The sequence below is a fragment of the Triticum aestivum genome, chromosome 6D (genome assembly GCF_018294505.1).
Source record: "Triticum aestivum cultivar Chinese Spring chromosome 6D, IWGSC CS RefSeq v2.1, whole genome shotgun sequence".
Lineage (NCBI taxonomy): Eukaryota > Viridiplantae > Streptophyta > Magnoliopsida > Poales > Poaceae > Triticum > Triticum aestivum.
The window spans coordinates 483804044-483824591 of record NC_057811.1 but is presented as its reverse complement, the minus strand read 5'-3'; positions in this window follow the sequence as shown (position 1 = coordinate 483824591).

The following is a 20548-nucleotide window of genomic DNA, read 5'->3' as shown; positions in this document are numbered from 1 at the left end:
ATTTGTATGGGTTCGGTGACCGCCCTCAAGGGTCCCTTAGTGGAATCACGACATCTTGCATTGTGCGAGGGCGTGAGGAGATTACGGTGGCCCTAGTGGCTTCTTGGGGAGCATTGTGCCTCCACACCGCTCCAAATGGAGATTAGCATCCGCAAGGGTGTGAACTTCGGGATACATCGTCGTCTCCGCGTGCCTCGGTTATCTCTTACCCGAGCCCTTTACTTATGCACTTTACTTTGTGATAGCCATATTGTTTCTTGTCATATATCTTGCTATCACCTAAGTACTTTTTCTTGCTTAGCATAAGTTGTTGGTGCACATAGGTGAGCCTAGTTGTTGTAGGTTTTGATCTTGACAAATTAACCGCTAGGTTTATTCCGCATTTGTTCAAGCCTCAACCGTAATTATTTTAAAGCGCCTATTCACCCCCCTCTAGGCGACATCCACGATCTTTCAATTGGTATCAGAGCCTCGTCTCTCTTTATAGGGCTTAACCACCTAGAGAGTAAGGATGTCGACTAGGGGCTTAGGATTCTCTGACACTCTTAGTTTTGATGGCACAAATTTTGATGTTTCGGTAATTCACATGCTTAATCTCTTTAGGGTCATGGACCCAAATTTAGAGAGAATTGTAGATATGGGTTTTTCTCCTCCAAATGATCCCCAAAGATTATCTTTAGAGGATGAGAAAAACTCTTATCTCAATGCTCAAGCTTCTAATGTGCTTTTCAATGCTTTGAGCAATGTAGTTATATTTCAACTCATGCTGTTCCGGGATGCTCATGAGTTGTGGACAAAGCTTCAAGATAAATATGGTATGTCCAAGATTTGTGGGGATGGTTGTTCTCCCTCCACCTCCGGCCGTGTTGTGTTCTCAACTTCTTCTACTTCACCTACATGTGGTTTGCCACAAGGTAATGACATGGTGAGTAGTGGTTTTCATTGCAATGATGATAGTGGGCTTAGTTTTGATAATCCTTCATCACTTTCTTGTTGTGATGCTTCATCTTTGGACTCTAGCACTTCGAGCACTCCAAATGTTTCACATGCTTGTGTTGATAGTCCTTGCATATCATGTACAAATTGCTTGACTAAATCTCATGATGGTATGCTTGCTATGTCTTGTTGGCATGATAAAAATGCATGTATTTCCTCGAGTTGTTGTGCTAACAATGTAGAGGAAACCCAACACTCCATGGAACAAGATGTGGTCTTGAATGGTGCTTCAAGGGATCCCACATCATCATCTATTGCTTTTTGCCTTATGGCCAAGGCTTCAAAGGTATCTCCCACTTTGAATCCCAATATATCTTGTGATAATATTGATGATGGCAAGAGTGATGATGATGTCGATTATGATGAAGAGAATGATTATGTTGCCTCCTTAAAAGTTAAGGGGGAAATAATTTTTAAAGCTCTTCTTAAGAATAAAATTGCTTGTTCCAACTTCATGGAAATCATGTCTATTGCTATTGAGGGCAAGAAATATATTGATGAGTTGGAATCTCGTCTTGAGGAGCATGAGGTCACCATTGATAAAATGGAAGGTCATGAGCGTGATTACGCTAATGAGATTGCGGACCTCTCTCAAGCTCTTGAACTTGAACAAACCACCAAGGAATCTCTTGAGGAGACTTTTGCTCTAGAGTTATCTAGAGTGAAGGAATCTCATGATAGAGCTCTTGAGGTGGCCAATGTTTTTGAAACTAAAAATGCTAAGCTTGAAGTTGCTCATGCTAGACTCCTTGAGGATTTTGAGCACCTCGAAAATGGCTCAAGGGTCATCAAGGGTGAGCTCATCAAACTCACCGAGTCTCATGCTCAACTTGAAGCTTCTTATTTAAAAGAGCTTGCCAAGTTGCCTTCTCCTCTTGTTGTTAATGATGATGCTTGTGCTACTAACTCTATTTCTTGTGAAGCATCCATTTTAAAGGAGAACGTTGAGCTACGGGCTCAACTTGAGTTGCTATCTAGCAATTATGGGAAATTGGAAGAAAGCCATGAAAAGCTCTCAAGCTCTCATGATGATCTTCTAGTATCCCATAATGTGCTAAAGATAGCTCATGAGGCCATGATTGCTAAGGTAACATCTAGTGAGCCTCATGTGGACACTAGCACTACTTTTAGTCGAAATGCTATATTGCCTTGTGCTAGTCCTCGCGATTCATCCATGCATAACGTTGGTACATCTTGTGATGAATTGCTTTCCTTGCCTTGTTTCTCTAACGATGAAGGTTATACTTCCTCTAGTGCTTGTGTTGAGACTAACCATGTAGAGGAAATCAAAGAGCTCAAGGCCCAAGTCACTTCTTTGAAGAAAGACTTGGAAAAGAGTCATGAAGGGAAATTTACACTCAACAACATCTTGAGAGTGCAAAAATCTGTTGGAAATATGCCCTAGAGGCAATAATAAAATGGTTATTATTGTATTTCCTTGTTCATGATAATTGTCTGTTGTTCATGCTATAATTGTATTAACTGGAAACCGTAATACATGTGCGAATACATAGACCAGAACATGTCCCTAGTAAGCCTCTAGTTGACTAGCTCGTTGATCAATAGATGGTTATGGTTTCCTGACCATGGACATTGGATGTCATTGATAACGGGATCACATCATTAGGAGAATGATGTGATGGACAAGACCCAATCCTAAGCATAGCACAAGATCGTGTAGTTCGTTTGCTAGAGCTTTTCTAATGTCAAGTATCATTTCCTTAGACCATGAGATTGTGCAACTCCCGGATACCGTAGGAATGCTTTGGGTGTACCAAACGTCACAACGTAACTGGGTGGCTATAAAGGTGCACTACAGGTATCTCCGAAAGTGTCTGTTGGGTTGGCACGAATCGAGACTGGGATTTGTCACTCCGTATGACGGAGAGGTATCTCTGGGCCCACTCGGTAATGCATCATCATAATGAGCTCAATGTGACTAAGGAGTTAGCCACGGGATCATGCGTTACGGTACGAGTAAAGTGACTTGCCGGTAACGAGATTGAACAAGGTATTGGGATACCGACGATCGAATCTCGGGCAAGTAACGTACCGATTGACAAAGGGAATTGTATACGGGATTGATTGAATCCTCGACATCGTGGTTCATCCGATGAGATCATCGTGGAACATGTGGGAGCCAACATGGGTATCCAGATCCCGCTGTTGGTTATTGACCGGAGAGTCGTCTCGGTCATGTCTGCATGTCTCCCGAACCCGTAGGGTCTACACACTTAAGGTTCGGTGACGCTAGGGTTGTAGAGATATTAGTATGCGGAAATCTGAAAGTCGTTCGGAGTCCCGGATGAGATCCCGGACGTCACGAGGAGTTCCGGAATGGTCCGGAGGTAAAGATTTATATCTGGGAAGTCCTATTTTGGCCACCGGAAAATGTTCGGGATTTTTCGGTATTGTACCGGGAAGGTTCTAGAAGGTTCCGAAGTGGGGCCCACCTGCATGGGGGGACCCACATGAACGTGGGTAGTGGGGGCAAGGCCCCACACCCCTGGTCAAGGCGCACCAAGATCCCACCTTAGAAGGAATAAGATCATATCCCGAAGGGATAAGATCAAGATCCCTAAAAAGGGGGATAACAATCGGTGGGGAAGGGAAATGATGGGATTTCTTTTCCCCACCTTTGCCAACGCCCCAATGGACTTGGAGGGCAAGAAACCACCCCCCTCCACCCCTATATATAGTGGGGAGGCGCATGAGAGCAGCACCCCAAGCCCTGGCGCCTCCCTCCCTCCCGTGACACCTCTTCCTCCCCGCTTGCGCTTGGCGAAGCCCTGCCGGGATCCGCTACTTCCACCACCACGCCGTCGTGCTGCTGGACTCCATCAACTTCTTCTCCCCCCTTGCTGGATCAAGAAGGAGGAGACGTCCCCGCTCCGTACGTGTGTTGAACGCGGAGGTGCCGTCCGTTCGGCGCTAGGATCATCGGTGATTTGGATCACGACGAGTACGACTCCATCAACCCCGTTCTCTTGAACGCTTCCGCTCGCGATCTACAAGGGTATGTAGATGCACTCCTCCCCTCTCGTTGCTAGCATCTCCTAGATTGATCTTGGTGACACGTAGGAAAATTTTGAATTTCTGCTACGTTCCCCAACAGTGGCATCATGAGCCAGGTCTATGCGTAGATTCTATGCACGAGTAGAACACAAAGTAGTTGTGGGCGATGATTTGTTCAATTTGCTTCCCGTTACTAGTCTTATATTGATTCGGCGGCATTGTGGGATGAAGCGGCCCGGACCGACCTTACACGTACTCTTACGTGAGACAGGTTCCACCGACTGACATGCACTTGATGCATAAGGTGGCTAGCGGGTGTCTATCTCTCCCACTTTAGTCGGATCAGATTCGATGAAAAGGGTCCTTATGAAGGGTAAATAGCAATTGCCATATCACCGTTGTGGCTTTTGCGTAGGTAAGAAACGTTCTTGCTAGAAACCCATAGCAGCCACGTAAAACATGCAACAACAATTAGAGGACGTCTAACTTGTCTTTGCAGGGTATGCTATGTGATGTGATATGGCCAAAAGGATGTGATGAATGATATATGTGATGTATGAGATTGATCATGTTCTTGTAATAGGAATCACGACTTGCATGTCGATGAGTATGACAACCGGCAGGAGCCATAGGAGTTGTCTTAATTTATTGTATGACCTGCGTGTCATTGAAAACGCCATGTAATTACTTTACTTTATTGCTAACCGTTAGCCATAGTAGTAGAAGTAATAGTTGGCGAGACAACTTCATGAAGACACGATGATGGAGATCATGGTGTCATGCCGGTGACAAAGGTGATCATGCCGTGCCTCGAAGATGGAGATCAAAGGCGCAAGATGATATTGGCCATATCATGTCACTTTATGATTTGCATGTGATGTTTGTCATGTTTACATCTTATTTGCTTAGAACGACGGTAGCATAAATAAGATGATCCCTCACTAAAATTTCAAGAGATGTGTTCCCCCTAACTGTGCACCGTTGCGAAGGTTCGTTGTTTCGAAGCACCACGTGATGATCGGGTGTGATAGATTCTAACGTTCGCATACAACGGGTGTTGACGAGCCTAGCATGTACAGACATGGCCTCGGAACACAAGCAAAACACTTAGGTTGACTTGACGAGCCTAGCATGTACAGACATGGCCTCGGAACACAAGAGACCGAAAGGTCGAACATGAGTCGTATAGTAGATACGATCAACATGGAGATGTTCACCGATGATGACTAGTCCGTCTCACGTGATGATCGGACACGACCTAGTCGATTCGGATCATGTATCACTTAGATGACTAGAGGGATGTCTATCTAAGTGGGAGTTCATTAAATAATCATATGAACTTAATTATCATGAACATAGTCAAAAGGTCTTTGCAAATAATGTCGTAGCTTACGCTTTAGTTCTACTAAGATATGTTCCTAGAGAAAATTTAGTTGAAAGTTGATAGTAGCAATTATGCGGACTGGGTCCGTAAACTGAGCATTGTCTTCACTGCTGCACAGAAGGCTTATGTCCTTAATGCACCGCTCGGTGTGCTGAACCTCGAGCGTCGTTTGTGGATGTTGCGAACATCTGACATACATGTTTTGATGACTACGTGATAGTTCAGTGCGTAATGTTGAACGGTTTAAAATTGTGGCACCAAAGACGGTTTTGAAACGTCGCAGAACATATGAGATGTTCCAAAGACTGAAATTGGGATTTCAGACTAGTGTCCACGTCAAGAGGTATGAGACCTCTGACATGTTTCTTAAGCCTGCAAACTAAGGGAGAAAAGCTCAATCATTGAGCATGTGCTCAGATTGTCTGAGTACTACAATCACTTGAATCGAGTGTGAGTTAATCTTCCACATGAGATAGTGATGGTTCTCCATAGTCACTGCCACCAAGCTATTAGAGCTTCGTGATGAACTATAACATATCAGGGATAGACATGATGATCCTTGAGCAACTCGCGATGTTTGACACCGCGAAAGTAGAAATCAAGAAGGAGCATCAATTGTTGATGGTTAGTAAAACCACTAGTTTCTAGAAGAGCAAGAGCAAGAAGGGATACTTCATGAAACGGCAAATCAGTTGCTGCTCTAGTGAAGAAACCCAAGGTTGAACCCAAACCCGAGACTAAGTGCTTCTGAAATGAGGGGAACGGTCACTGAAGCAGAACTACCCTAGATACTTTGTAGATGAGAAGGCTGGCAAGGTCGACAGAAGTATATTGGATATACATTATATTAATGTGTACTTTACTAGTACTCCCAGTAGCACCAGGGTATTAGATACCGGTTCGGTTGCTAAGTGTTAGTAACTCGAAATAAAAGCTGCGGAATAAACGGAGACTAGCTAAAGGTGAGAGGACGATATGTGTTGGAAGTGTTTCCAAGGTTGATGTGATCAAGCATCGCATGCTCCCTCTACCATCGAGATTGGGGTTAAACCTGAATAATTATTATTTGGTGTTTGCGTTGAGCATAGACATGATTGGATTATGTTTATCGCAATACGGTTATTCATTAAAGGAGAATAATGGTTACTCTGTCTATTTGAATAATACCTTCAATGGTCTTGCACCTAAAATGAATGGTTTATTGAATCTTGATCGTAGTGATACACATGTTCATGCCAAAAGATATAAGATAGTAATGATAGTACCACATACTTGTGGCACTGCCACTTGAGTCATATTGGTATAAAACGCATGAAGAAGCTCCATGTTGATGGATCTTTGGACTCACTCGTTTTTGAAAAGATTGAGACATGCGAACCATGTCTATTAGTATATATGCATGAAGAAAGTCCATACAGATGGATCATTTGGACTCACTTGATTTTGAATCACTTGAGACATGCAAATCATACCACATGGGCAAGATGACTGAAAGGCCTCGTTTTCAGTAAGATGGAACAAGAGAGCAACTTGTTGGAAGTAATACATTTGATGTGTGCAGTCCGATGAGTGCTGATGCACGCAGTGGATATCGTTATGTTCTTACTTCATAGATGATTTGAGTAGATGCTGAGAATATTTACTTGATGAAACACAAGTCTGAATTATTGAAAGGTTCAAGTAATTTCAGAGTGAAGTTGAAGATCGTCGTGACAAGAGGATAAAATGTCTGTGATATGATCATAGAGATGAATATCTGAGTTACGAGTTTGGCACACAATTAAAAAATTGTGGAAATTGTTTCACGACTAATACCGCCTGGAACACCATATTGTGATGGTGTGTCCGAACATCATAACTGCACCCTATTGAATATGGTGCATACCATGATGTCTCTTATCGAATTACAACTATCGTTTATGGGTTAGGCATTAGAGACAACCGCATTCACTTTAAATAGGGCACAACGCAATTCCGTTGAGACGACACCGTATGAACTATGGTTTAGAGAAACCTAAGCTATCGTTTCTTAAAAGTTTGGGGCTGCGACGCTTATGTGAAAAAGTTTCAGGCTGATAAGCTCGAACCCAAAGCGGATAAATGCGTCTTCATAGAATACCCAAAACAGTTGGGTATACCTCCTATTTCAGATCTGGAAGCAAAAGTGCTTGTTTCTAGAAACGGGTCGTTTCTCGAGGAAAAGTTTCTCTCGAAAGAATTGAGTTGGAGGATGGTGGAGACTTGATGAGGTCATTGAACCGTCACTTCAACTAATGTGTAGCAGGGCACAGGAAGTTGTTCCTGTGGCACCTGCACCAATTGAAGTGGAAGCTTATGATAGTGATCATGAAACTTCAGATCAAGTCACTACCAAACCTCATAGGACGACAAGGATGCGTACTACTTCAGAGTGGTACGTAATCCTATCTTGGAAGTCATGTTGCTAGACAACAATGAACCTACGAGCTATGGAGAAGCGATGGTGGGCCCGGATTCCGACGAATGGCTCGAGGCCATAAAATCCGAGAGGATCCATGTATGAAAACAAAGTATAGACTTTGAAAGAACTACTTGATGGTCGTAAGGCTGTTGGGTACAGATGGATTTTAAAGGGAAGACAGACAATGATGGTAAGTGTCACCATTAAGAAAGCTCGACTTGTCGTTAAGATGTTTTCGGCAAGTTCAAGGAGTTGACTGCGATGAGAATTTCTCACTCGTAGCGATGCTAAGAGTCTGTTAGAATTATATTAGCAGTTACTGCATTATTTATGAAATCTTGCAGATAGGATGTCAAAACATTGTTTCCTCGACGATTTTCTTGAGGAAAGGTTGTATGTGATACAACCAGAAGGTTTTGTCAATCCTGAAAGATGCTAACAAGTATGCAAAGCTCCAGCAATCCTTCTAAGGATTGGAGTAAGCATCTCGGAGTTGGAATGAACGCTTTGATGAGATGATCAAAGATTTTGGGTTTATACAAAGTTCATGAGAAACTTGTATTTCCAAAGAAGTGAGTGGGAGCACTATAGAATCTTTGATGAGTATATGTTGTTAACATATTGTTGATCAGAAATGATGTAGAATTTCTGGAAAGCATCCAGGGTTATTTGAAAAGTGTTTTTAATGGAAAACCTGGATTAAGCTACTTGAACATTGAGCATCAAGATCTATAAGGATAGATAAAAAATGCTTAATAGTACTTTCAAATGAACACATACCGTGACAAGATTTTGAAGGAGTTTAAAATAGATCAGCAAAGAAGGAGTTCTTGGCTGTGTTACAAGGTGTGAGTATTGAGTAAGACACAAGACCTGACCATGGCAGAAGAAAGAGAAAGGACGAAGGTCGTCCCCTATGCTTTAGACGTAGGCTCTACAATATGCTATGCTGTGTACCGCACCTGAAGTGTGCCTTGCCATGAGTTAGTCAAGGGGTACAATAGTGATCCAGGAAGGGATCACATGACAGCGGTCGAACTTATCCTTAGTATCTAGTTGACTAAGGAATTTTCTCGATTATGGAGGTGGAAAGGGGGTTCGTCGTAAAGGGTTACGTCGATGCAAACTTTGACACTAATCCGGATGACTCTGAGTAGTGAACCGGATTCGTATAGTAGAGCAGTTATTTGGAATAGCTCCAAGTAGCGCGTGGTAGCTACATCTACAAGATGACATAGAGATTTGTAAAGCACACACGGATCTGAATGTTGCAGACCCGTTGACTAAAACCTCTCTCGTAAGCATAACATGATCAAACCCTAGAACTCATTGAGTGTTAATCACATGGTGATGTGAACTAGATTATTGACTCTAGTAAACTCTTGGGTATTAGTCACATGGCGATGTGAACTTTGAGTGTTAATCACATGGTGATGTGAACTAGATTATTGACTCTAGTGCAAGTGGGAGTCTGTTGGAAATATGCCCTAGAGGCAATAATAAAATGGTTATTATTGTATTTCCTTGTTCATGATAATTGTCTGTTGTTCATGCTATAATTGTATTAACTGGAAACCGTAATACATGTGTGAATACATAGACCACAACATGTCCCTAGTAAGCCTCTAGTTGACTAGCTCGTTGATCAATAGATGGTTATGGTTTCCTGACCATGGACATTGGATGTCATTGATAACGGGATCACATCATTAGGAGAATGATGTGATGGACAAGACCCAATCCTAAGCATAGCACAAGATCGTGTAGTTCGTTTGCTAGAGCTTTTCTAATGTCAAGTATCATTTCCTTAGACCATGAGATTGTGCAACTCCCGGATACCGTAGGAATGCTTTGGGTGTACCAAACGTCACAACGTAACTGGGTGGCTATAAAGGTGCACTACAGGTATCTCCGAAAGTGTCTGTTGGGTTGGCACGAATCGAGACTGGGATTTGTCACTCCGTATGACGGAGAGGTATCTCTGGGCCCACTCGGTAATGCATCATCATAATGAGCTCAATGTGACTAAGGAGTTAGCCACGGGATCATGCGTTACGGTACGAGTAAAGTGACTTGCCGGTAACGAGATTGAACAAGGTATTGGGATACCGACGATCGAATCTCGGGCAAGTAACGTACCGATTGACAAAGGGAATTGTATACGGGATTGATTGAATCCTCGACATCGTGGTTCATCCGATGAGATCATCGTGGAACATGTGGGAGCCAACATGGGTATCCAGATCCCGCTGTTGGTTATTGACCGGAGAGTCGTCTCGGTCATGTCTGCATGTCTCCCGAACCCGTAGGGTCTACACACTTAAGGTTCGGTGACGCTAGGGTTGTAGAGATATTAGTATGCGGAAATCTGAAAGTCGTTCGGAGTCCCGGATGAGATCCCGGACGTCACGAGGAGTTCCGGAATGGTCCGGAGGTAAAGATTTATATCTGGGAAGTCCTATTTTGGCCACCGGAAAATGTTCGGGATTTTTCGGTATTGTACCGGGAAGGTTCTAGAAGGTTCCGAAGTGGGGCCCACCTGCATGGGGGGACCCACATGAACGTGGGTAGTGGGGGCAAGGCCCCACACCCCTGGTCAAGGCGCACCAAGATCCCACCTTAGAAGGAATAAGATCATATCCCGAAGGGATAAGATCAAGATCCCTAAAAAGGGGGATAACAATCGGTGGGGAAGGGAAATGATGGGATTTCTTTTCCCCACCTTTGCCAACGCCCCAATGGACTTGGAGGGCAAGAAACCACCCCCCTCCACCCCTATATATAGTGGGGAGGCGCATGAGAGCAGCACCCCAAGCCCTGGCGCCTCCCTCCCTCCCGTGACACCTCTTCCTCCCCGCTTGCGCTTGGCGAAGCCCTGCCGGGATCCGCTACTTCCACCACCACGCCGTCGTGCTGCTGGACTCCATCAACTTCTTCTCCCCCCTTGCTGGATCAAGAAGGAGGAGACGTCCCCGCTCCGTACGTGTGTTGAACGCGGAGGTGCCGTCCGTTCGGCGCTAGGATCATCGGTGATTTGGATCACGACGAGTACGACTCCATCAACCCCGTTCTCTTGAACGCTTCCGCTCGCGATCTACAAGGGTATGTAGATGCACTCCTCCCCTCTCGTTGCTAGCATCTCCTAGATTGATCTTGGTGACACGTAGGAAAATTTTGAATTTCTGCTACGTTCCCCAACAAAATCCCCCAATGACAAAGGTGGACTTGGATTCAACTACAACAAGAAGAAGAAGTCCAAGATGAACAAAAAGAAGGGCCAAGAACAAGTCAAGAATTCAGCCAAGATTGTTTGCTTCAAGTGCAAAGTAGAAGGGCATCATGTTAGATCTTGCCCATTGAAGAAGAAGGCCATTAGTGACAAGCAACAAGGGAAGCGGCCACAAGTTCGATCTCATGCTCAACCACAAGTTGAAGAAAGTCCTCTTCCCAAGAATCCTCAAGATAATGCTTCTCAAGTTGAGAAATCAAGTGAGAAGAAAGTGAAGAGTAGACGTTGCTACTTATGTCGTGAGAAAGGTCACCTCGCCTCTTCATGCACTAGTGGTAACTTATCCAACTCAATTATTATTGATGATATCTATTCTCTTGGGAAGGATAATGTTGGCCATGTGTTTGCCAAATTTGTTGGTGCTCAAAGTGGTGTCAAGAAAAGAACCATTTGGGTAGCCAAGCCTATTGTGACTAACCTCTTAGGACCCAACTTGGTTGGGGACCAACTAGCTCAAACTTGATCAATAGGTGTTGTTGGAGGGCATTGGAGACTTGGCTACATTATGAAGATTTAAGGGGACTTCATCATTCTTATTGTCTCAAGCCAAGTCAATTGGGTTATCAAGTTTCTATTCTAGATCCAATGTGCCTCCTTCCGGTAACTTGTACTTAAATTGTTTACATCGAAAGTTACTTGCCCCTTTGCATGTTTTGGTTTTGTTCCTTGCATGTGGTTGTATATGTTGTGCCTCCAATTTGCTTATCTTGAGTAATCAAGTATGTGTGTGTTGGTTTGCACATCATGTACGTGTGTGTAGTGCGTTGAGCCTTTGCGCATCTTGTTTGTATGTTAGTTGGCTCTTGTGAGAGATTAATGGAACATCCCATTTTGGGGGAGTGATGTGCTTTGTGCACCTCACGGTCCCATAAATGTGTTTACATGAGTAATACCACCTAGTATTGATATTGCAAGCTTATCTAGTCACTATGTGGTATGTCTTCTCATGAGAAATTCAAATTCTAATCTCTTGTTGGATCCTCTTTTTGCCTCTTGTTAAGTTTTCTTTAATTGGTATCACATTATGGGGGAGTAATATGCTATGTATATTACTAGACTAGAAAATGTGTACATTTGAGATATTGTCACCTAGAATTGATATTGTAAATTATCTTGTTCCTACGTGGCATGTTAGCTCTACAAGTTGCAATTTGCTTGTGTTTGGTGTGAAGATGATGTCGGATATCCTTGCTATCTACCACCGGGAATTATTTCCAAATACTTCTTGTCTTTTGACAATTGGTACTCACTTAAGTGTGGTAGAAATTATTGATCATCTTCACATTGGCGTTTGCTTTTTATTTGCCTTATCTCTTGCCAAGTTTGTGTCAACTCCCATTGCCTTCCGTGCTACTTGAGGATCTTGTTGTTTTCTTGATCTTGTCTAGTGTTTTCCTTGATATAGTGAACGTGGTGATCCTACCTTGTGCATTTTGTATTCAAATGCAAATTCTCTATAATGCACAACTCGTGGGGGAGCTATCCTATTTTCTATAAAACACTAAACTTGTGATCCATTTTAAGTGCGTGTTGGTGGACGGCAAGCCGTTTCTTTTTGGTACTTGTGCCATCATGAAACTTTGTAGAGAGCTTGTTTTGTTTGGAACCATCCTCTCTTTTGGGAGTTTGATATCATTTTGTGGGTTCCAATGGATATCTCATTCCTTGATGTATCTTTTAATGATACCTTCCAAGTGATGATTTCTCCATTTGGTATTCTTTTCACTTGGTATTTCCTTGTATTTTGGTATCGGTTCTTGAAAGTCTTGAGCATGCATATTAACTTCATGTAGTTTCCGTGGCATGCTTTCTCTCTTTGACCCAATATATAGGGGAAACTCCACCAAGTCTCAAATTGGATGAGATGTGCATGAATTTCATTTCCATATCTATATGCACATATTTATGTGGAGTTTGTCCTATGTATTGTTGGTGTTTATAACTCTTTGGTCCCAATGAGTTTGGGTACCATTTTGTTTGTGTTGTTGTTCTAGGAACAATTGGAGATGCATTGGATGCTCGGCTCACTCACAAGGAAGGTGTTGTCACCATGTGCTTTTTGGAGTCAAGCTAGGATGATCAATGAACTACTTTGTACCTTCAATTGGTATCTACTACATCCTTCCAATGTTAACTCGGTAACAAGTATCTTCATATACTTCATGCACACATTTCTTGCATCAACCTTGTGTAGGTTGTATCATGGCATGTTATTGATTCTCTCTTGTGATACTTGTTTCCTTTCTCAAAGCATCCCAACAATGATCTCTTGTTGCTAGTTGTGATGTCTTTGATGGTTGTGTGGTAGGAATTCATTTATGTACAATAAGACCATATCTAGCCATGTGCTATGCTTCCAAGCAAATATCTTATTGGTATATCTATGACTTCCTTTTGGATATCTTGTTCCTTCGTGTTGTAACTATTTTGGGTGTACATCCTTCTTTGTAGATATATATCATCATGATCTCGTCTATCTAGAACCTTATACACTTGAGAGAAATTACATCTCTAGATGATATCCTTTCTTTCACGTCCACCTTGTCGTTCTTGTTATTTCTTTGGTGGCTCCGTGAAAGCTTTTGCCTTGAGTGCATGTCTTATCTCGTTGCATCTTGATGCACTCCTGTGTGGTGAAGATTATTTTCCTCATGCTTATCTCTACGAGGCTTTTGCCATCTTATTGGTATCCCTCGTCTTGATGAGGCTTTCATCTTCTATCTTCACCATGGGTTGTCACAAGTGTTGGTTATTCATTTTGCATTTTTAGTGTGCTTGTGAACCCTTTTGCTTGGTGTGTGTGGGGAGGACATCTCATGCACCTTGTATCTCCACTATCCAAGACTATGTTGATGCTTAATGCTCATTTGTACATTAGTCTTCTCAAGTGCTTTGCCATGACTCACACACATCATTTTGGTTGAGCCTACTCTTAAGTTGCCTCTTTTATATGTTGCTCAACCATTTATTTGTTGCAAGTGCTAGGCTTTGTTTCCTATATGCTCACTTACACTTGTTGTGAGTTTCTATTGATTTTCGGGGAGTGATGATCCTATTTTGTGCACTCGGTATCCTAATGCAAATATTGTAAGAAGTGCACAAATCATGGAGAGCTTCACTAGTGTCTTTAGAACACTCTATTGCTCTCTTGCACTTGTCGTGAGGTTCTATTGATCTGGGGGAGTGACGATCCTATTTTGTGCTCGTTGTATCCAGTTACAAAACTAAATTGTGCACAAATCATGGGGAGCTTCTCTAGTTTCTCTAGAACACTCCTTTTCTCATATCATAATTTATTTCATTCATGTGGCACGTAGGATCATTGGTCTAGTTGGCTCAATTGATATTCGTTGATTGCTTGCTTCAATTGGTATCTTTTGATTGCTTGTTTGCTTGTTTCTCTCTTTCTTATGTCTTTGTGGCATATCTTTCTTTTGTAAACTTTGGGCCTAAATATAGTTTGTTTTCCTCCTAGTATTTACCGTCAAACTTGTGTATTGCATTCCACTCTCTTGTTGAGAAATACACAAATTATGGCGGAACACAATTTATATTGGCCTTCTAAGCTTTTCTCCCATTTTGGCAATCGATGCCAATGGGGGAGAAGTTTCAGAGAGTTTTATGGAGAAGTTTAGAGAATTTTCTCCTCTTGCTTTGGTTTTGTTCCTAAGCATTTGCATCTCTTACTCATGCATCATTGGTTGTTGCATTGCATGGTGATGCATAATTCCTTATATAAACTCTCTTGAAAGTGATTGTCATCAATTACCAAAATGGGGGAGATTGAAAGGACATGTGGTGCCCCCATGTGTGGTTTTGGTAATTGATGACATTCTCTATGGACTAATGGTTGCATTGAGTTATATTTGAAGGATTTTTCCATATGCATTTCTTGAAGTCCATGTGTTGGTTTCAAGGAGTTTATGGGTTGACCAAGGTGCTATTAAGGAATTATCCAAAGATTGGTCATGTGAGTGTTGAGCTTATTGCAAGCATGTCTTGAAGAAGAAGATTGTGTGATCATTCATGTTTACCTTCAAGACATCATCCAAACGAAGAGAGTTGGAAAGATTCAAGGTTGATCAAGACTAAGTCAAGAGTGAATCAAGTTGATCAACTCACAAAGCGTAGAAGATGTACCGAGAGGGATCAAGTGATCCCATGGTATGGTAAGCATTGTCCATTGCACTTTGTGTACTAACCCATGGTCTATGTGAGAGTCTATGTGGGGTTAGGTACGTGTCCATGGGCTTGCGTCAAGAGGACGATATCATACAACCCATGGAAAGGACGACAAGCTTGAGTTCATCGAAAACGGAGTTTGCATGCGTCTTCTATGATGTTTTCGGTGTTGGAGGTTTTACCGGTCTTTTTTGAGGAAGGGTTCTCAACATTTTCTTTTGGGCCTTTTCTCATTTGCTTCTTATTCGTATTTCTATCAATATTGTGTTAGCCCTTGTCGCTAGCTTTCCAACAAACTTGGTTTCGTCGAATTCGGAGTCCGTTTGCAGAAGTTGTGTCAGTTTTGGTGTCCTTAAAAGGGGTTGCTGCGGATGTAAATTTTTAGTACCGCCCTTGGGAGCGGTACTACCGCTTGGAGCGGTACTACCGCGACTACTTCCGTGTCTACTTCCGCTCCAGACCAAAAACTCGTCACTAGTCCAGCGGTGGTAGGCACCGATATAAAATTTTAGTACCGCTTGCAAGCAGTAGTACCGCTACCCTTAGCAGTAGTACCGCTACCCCTAGCGGTAGTACCGTGAGGTCAAGCGGTACTACCGCTCCGACGGTTCTTCTGGCTTTTTTGCCTCCTCGCTGTTGTGTTTCAAAGGGCTACTACCGCCCTAGCGGTAGTACCACTCCTTGGAGCGGTAGTACCGCTCGGTGCGTGCTGTGAGCATAACGGTTGGATTTTTCCGCACCTATAAAAGGGGGTCTTCTTCTCGAATGAACCTTATTCTTTGAGCTCATGTTCTTCCCCCATTGTTGACTTTCTTCGAGCTTGCTAACTCTCAATCCCTCCATGGATTCTTGCTTGTTTTTGAGGGAAAAGAGAGAGGAGATCTAGATCCACATTTCCACCAATCACTTTCTCCTCTATGTGAGGGGAACCCCTTGGATCTAGATCTTGGAGTTCTTGGTGTTCTCCTTCTTGTTCTTCGTCTCATTTTCCTCCCTAGCATTAGTTGCTTCGGTGGGATTTGAGAGAGAAGGACTTGGGCACTCCGTGTGCCCTTGCCATTGCATTTGGTGCATCGGTTTGAGTTCTCCACGGTGATACGTGGAAGTTACAAGTTGAGAAGCTTATTACTCTTGGGTGCTTGGTACCCTTGAGCTTGTTCCTCTTGGGTGCTTGGGCGCCCTAGACGGTTGGTGGTGTTCGGAGCTCAATCATTGTGGTGTAAAGCTCCGAGCAAGCGTCGGGGTCTCCAATTAGGTTGTGGAGATCGCCCCGAGCAATTTGACGGGTTCCGGTGACCGCCCCCAAGGGTTGCCAAAGTGTACGGGTTCGGTGACCGCCCCCAAGGGTTGCCATTTGTACGGGTTCGGTGACCGCCCTCAAGGGTCCCTTAGTGGAATCACGGCATCTTGCATTGTGCGAGGGCGTGAGGAGATTACAGTGGCCTTCTTGGGAGCATTGTGCCTCCACACCGCTCCAAACGAAGATCAGCATCCGCACGGGTGTGAACTTCGGGATACATCGTCGTCTCCGTGTGCCTCGGTTATCTCTTACCCGAGCCTTTACTTATGCACTTTACTTTGTGATAGCCATATTGTTTCTTGTCATATATCTTGCTATCACCTAAGTACTTTTTCTTGCTTAGCATAAGTTATTGGTGCACATAGGTGAGCCTAGTTGTTGTAGGTTTTGTGCTTGATAAATTAACCGCTAGGTTTATTCCGCATTTATTCAAGCCTCAACCGTAATTATTTTAAAGCGCCTATTCACCCCCCCCCCCCCTCTACGCGACATCCACGATCTTTCAGACACGTTAGCCCAAATACCTACGTGTCAACACAACAATACCTACGTGTCAGACACGTTAGCCCCCCCCCTCTAGGCGACATCCACTAGAAATATATCCACAAACGCCTAAGAAAAACAAACGAATAAAAAAACAAACCGCATAAGACGTAGTCAAATCATGCACGGGAACAGAAACCGAGAACTGCATGCAACCAACCGGCATGACGACAATTCAGGAGTCCATAGCAAACAAAAGTGAATCAAGGATGGCCCACCCGAGATCAGCGACCAAATTGCAGGATCTACACAGGAAAGTACGTATCACGTTAAGAAAATTCACATCGACACGTTAAATCCAAATGCAAATCCTACCCCGCCATGTCCCAAACAAATACACGTGTCGCCCATACATAGGTCCTCAAGTCACATTCAACCAAGTGGTGAAACATGCTGAAGAAATCTTGATTAGAAATAGTGGTTTTGGTATTTTGTAGAACTACAGAAAATTTTACGAAGCTCCTATTGGACGCAACGAGCATCCGATAGGAAAGGCGACACACATGGAGTCCGAATGGGCAGGCCCCCATTGGCAGGCAACGTTGTGAGCAGTACTGTACCCGATACACTTTAGCGGCTCCCTGTAGCACAGTTAAAAAATGATTACAATTTTTATAAAGTGAAAAAAAATCAAGTTTGTGAACAAATTTTGAAATTTGCGATTTTTCAATAATGCAAAAAACTTTGAGAAAAAAGAATTTATAAACATTTTGATTTTTTGAAAATATGAATAAATTTCGAAATTAGAAACAGTTATTTTGAACAGCTTTCTAAAAGTATGGACATTTTTTGATTTATTTTGTAAATATGAATAAATTTCGAATTTCTTTTGAAGAACATAACGTGAAAATTATGAATTTTTAATCTCAAATATTTTTTAAAAACAAAAAAATCAGATATATTTTTTCAAATTCTTGAATGAAAAGGCTAATTTAAAAAAAGACATAAAAGGGAAAAAAATAAGAAAAGAAAACAAAAATAAAAAACAAAACCAAAACCAACTTGTTCAGAAGCTTCCTAAAATGGACCAGGATCCTTCGAAAAGGTCCCCAAAACCAGGTGGCTCTTAGGTATGATGAGTGCGCCGGCCACTTCGTCGCTCACTCTGTCATTCCCTGTGCATTTTGGCTACTATTTGTCGCAAAAAGCGGTAAACTGGATTTGCCAAAATTTTGTTCGCGACTCGATAAGGTGCGCCGTCTACCCATCATGTCGTACTTGCGCTACACCAAGACCGAGGCAAATCATATTTCGCATCATGGTCGCCAAATAGTGACCAAACGCGTAACTTTTTTGAAATTTGGGAACAATTTTTCAAATTTGCAACAAATTGTTTGTATTGACGACAATTTTTTAGAAATGCATGAAATGTTTTGACATGAAAATTTCTGAAATCTGTGATCAGTTTATGACTCGACGAACATTTTATGAAAATCTGGAACATTTTTTTTCAAACTCGTGAATATTTTATTAATTTTGGGAACATTTAGCAAATAAATCATGAATTTTTTTAATTAGTGAGCACTTGTTAAAATTCACGAACATTATTGAATACGTGAACATTTTATACCCAGAACATTTTTTTTATTCACGAACACTTTCCTGGACATGCGAATATTTATTCAAAATTACAAAAATTGCCGCATTCATGGATTTTTTATGATTTGCAGATTATTTCCAAAAATCATAAACATTACTGAAATTAATGCATATTTTGTGATTTGCTGACCAATTGTTTAAGAAAATTTGTTTTTGCTGGAAATTGGGAACGTTTTTTAAATCCTGATTTATTTTAAAGAAGAAAAAAAACAACAATAGAAAAAGTAGAAAACCGAAATGAAAAAACAGGGGCATCCCACCCCGCACATTGGTGGGGGTGTGTATTTCGCGACTTCTCAGCGCGCACTACATGGAATAGGAGTGGAGGTCCTATATGCCGCACTCTGCGTCCAATTGGTGGCGATTCGCACAGGGCGCGCCCCTCGTGTGAGCCGGCCCATTGCGGCTCTAGGCAAGCACCTCGTTGGAGTGAAGTAAACCGCGTGACAAAAATTTGGTGCCTCGCAGGGATCAAACCGCAGATCTCACACTCATTATATGGTGGTCACATGTTATATGAACTAGTGGCAGATCCAAACTTTTTCATTAAAAATAGATTTTTTTGCAATTCCAAACTTTTTTTAATATTTGGGAATTGTCTTTTAATCCCAAACATTTTTTGTAAAAACCGTTTTGAAAAGGCATGAACAATTATAGAATAATGTGAATATTTTGTGAAATTCTGGACAAATTTTTGAAAATTCAGGAATAATTTTTACACACCTGAACTTTTTTCTAAAGTGTGAACATTTTTTAAAATCTATAAACAAGATTTGAAAAAAAATGAACAACTTTGAGAAATCCCCTAAAAACATTAAAACACGGACATATTTAAAAATTCAAAGAGTTTTATTTGAAAATCCTTAGAAATTTTCGAAAACCACAAAAAATTTCTGAAATTACATTTTTTTCGAATTAGTGAACAGTTTTCAACATTGTGAACAATTGTTTTAAAAAGGGAACAATTTTGGAAATCTGAACAATATTTGTAATTTTCAAATCATTTTCTAAAAAGAATAAACTTGAAAAAAGTCAAAAAGAACCGAACATTTTGAGATAATGTACCCCTGTTTTTCACGTAAAACCTTATGGTTATTTATGGATCCTCTGATGCATTATGTTTGAAATCAAGGAAAGGCAATTCTTGCATCCCACCTTGTTACATAAGGTATGTATTGTATAATAGTTCGTTTTTCTGCTCTCTTTTTTTCCATTCCTCTGTGTAAATAGCCAAATATAGGTTCACTATCAATAACATCCTTCGAGAGTAACGTACAGTTGATGAACACCATGCATTGATGTGTGTTCATGGCCAATATTGAGTATCATGAAATCTTTTCTCGTAAGCGGTAGATTCATAACCTTTCTTCCTTAATTCATTATTCCGTGAAAATAGATTATTTCATAAATTCCTCAAAGCGAGGCTCATCAAAATGAAAAATCTAAGACTACTAAAAAAGTAAGAAAAAAAGGTAAACGGTTACATCACTGCTCGTGAATATTCAACTGACCGATTAATTTCTTATAACGTACTCTGTTTCTCTTTGCCAATGAGTGATCTCTCCTCCGACTTCTCTAAAGCCTCCCGTATCACAGCCGAGACATCGACGGGTTCTGTAGCCATATGAGGATGGAATGACAGAAGTATCAAAATAGGATAAGCTAGCGGTGAGAAGAGCCGCTTAAATAGGTGTCAAGTGGAAAAAAGAAATTAAAAACAGAAAAGAAAAGGAAAACAAAAAACTGGAAAAACAAAAACAAATCGGTTTCAAGGACCTTCTAGAAGGTTCCCAAAATAGG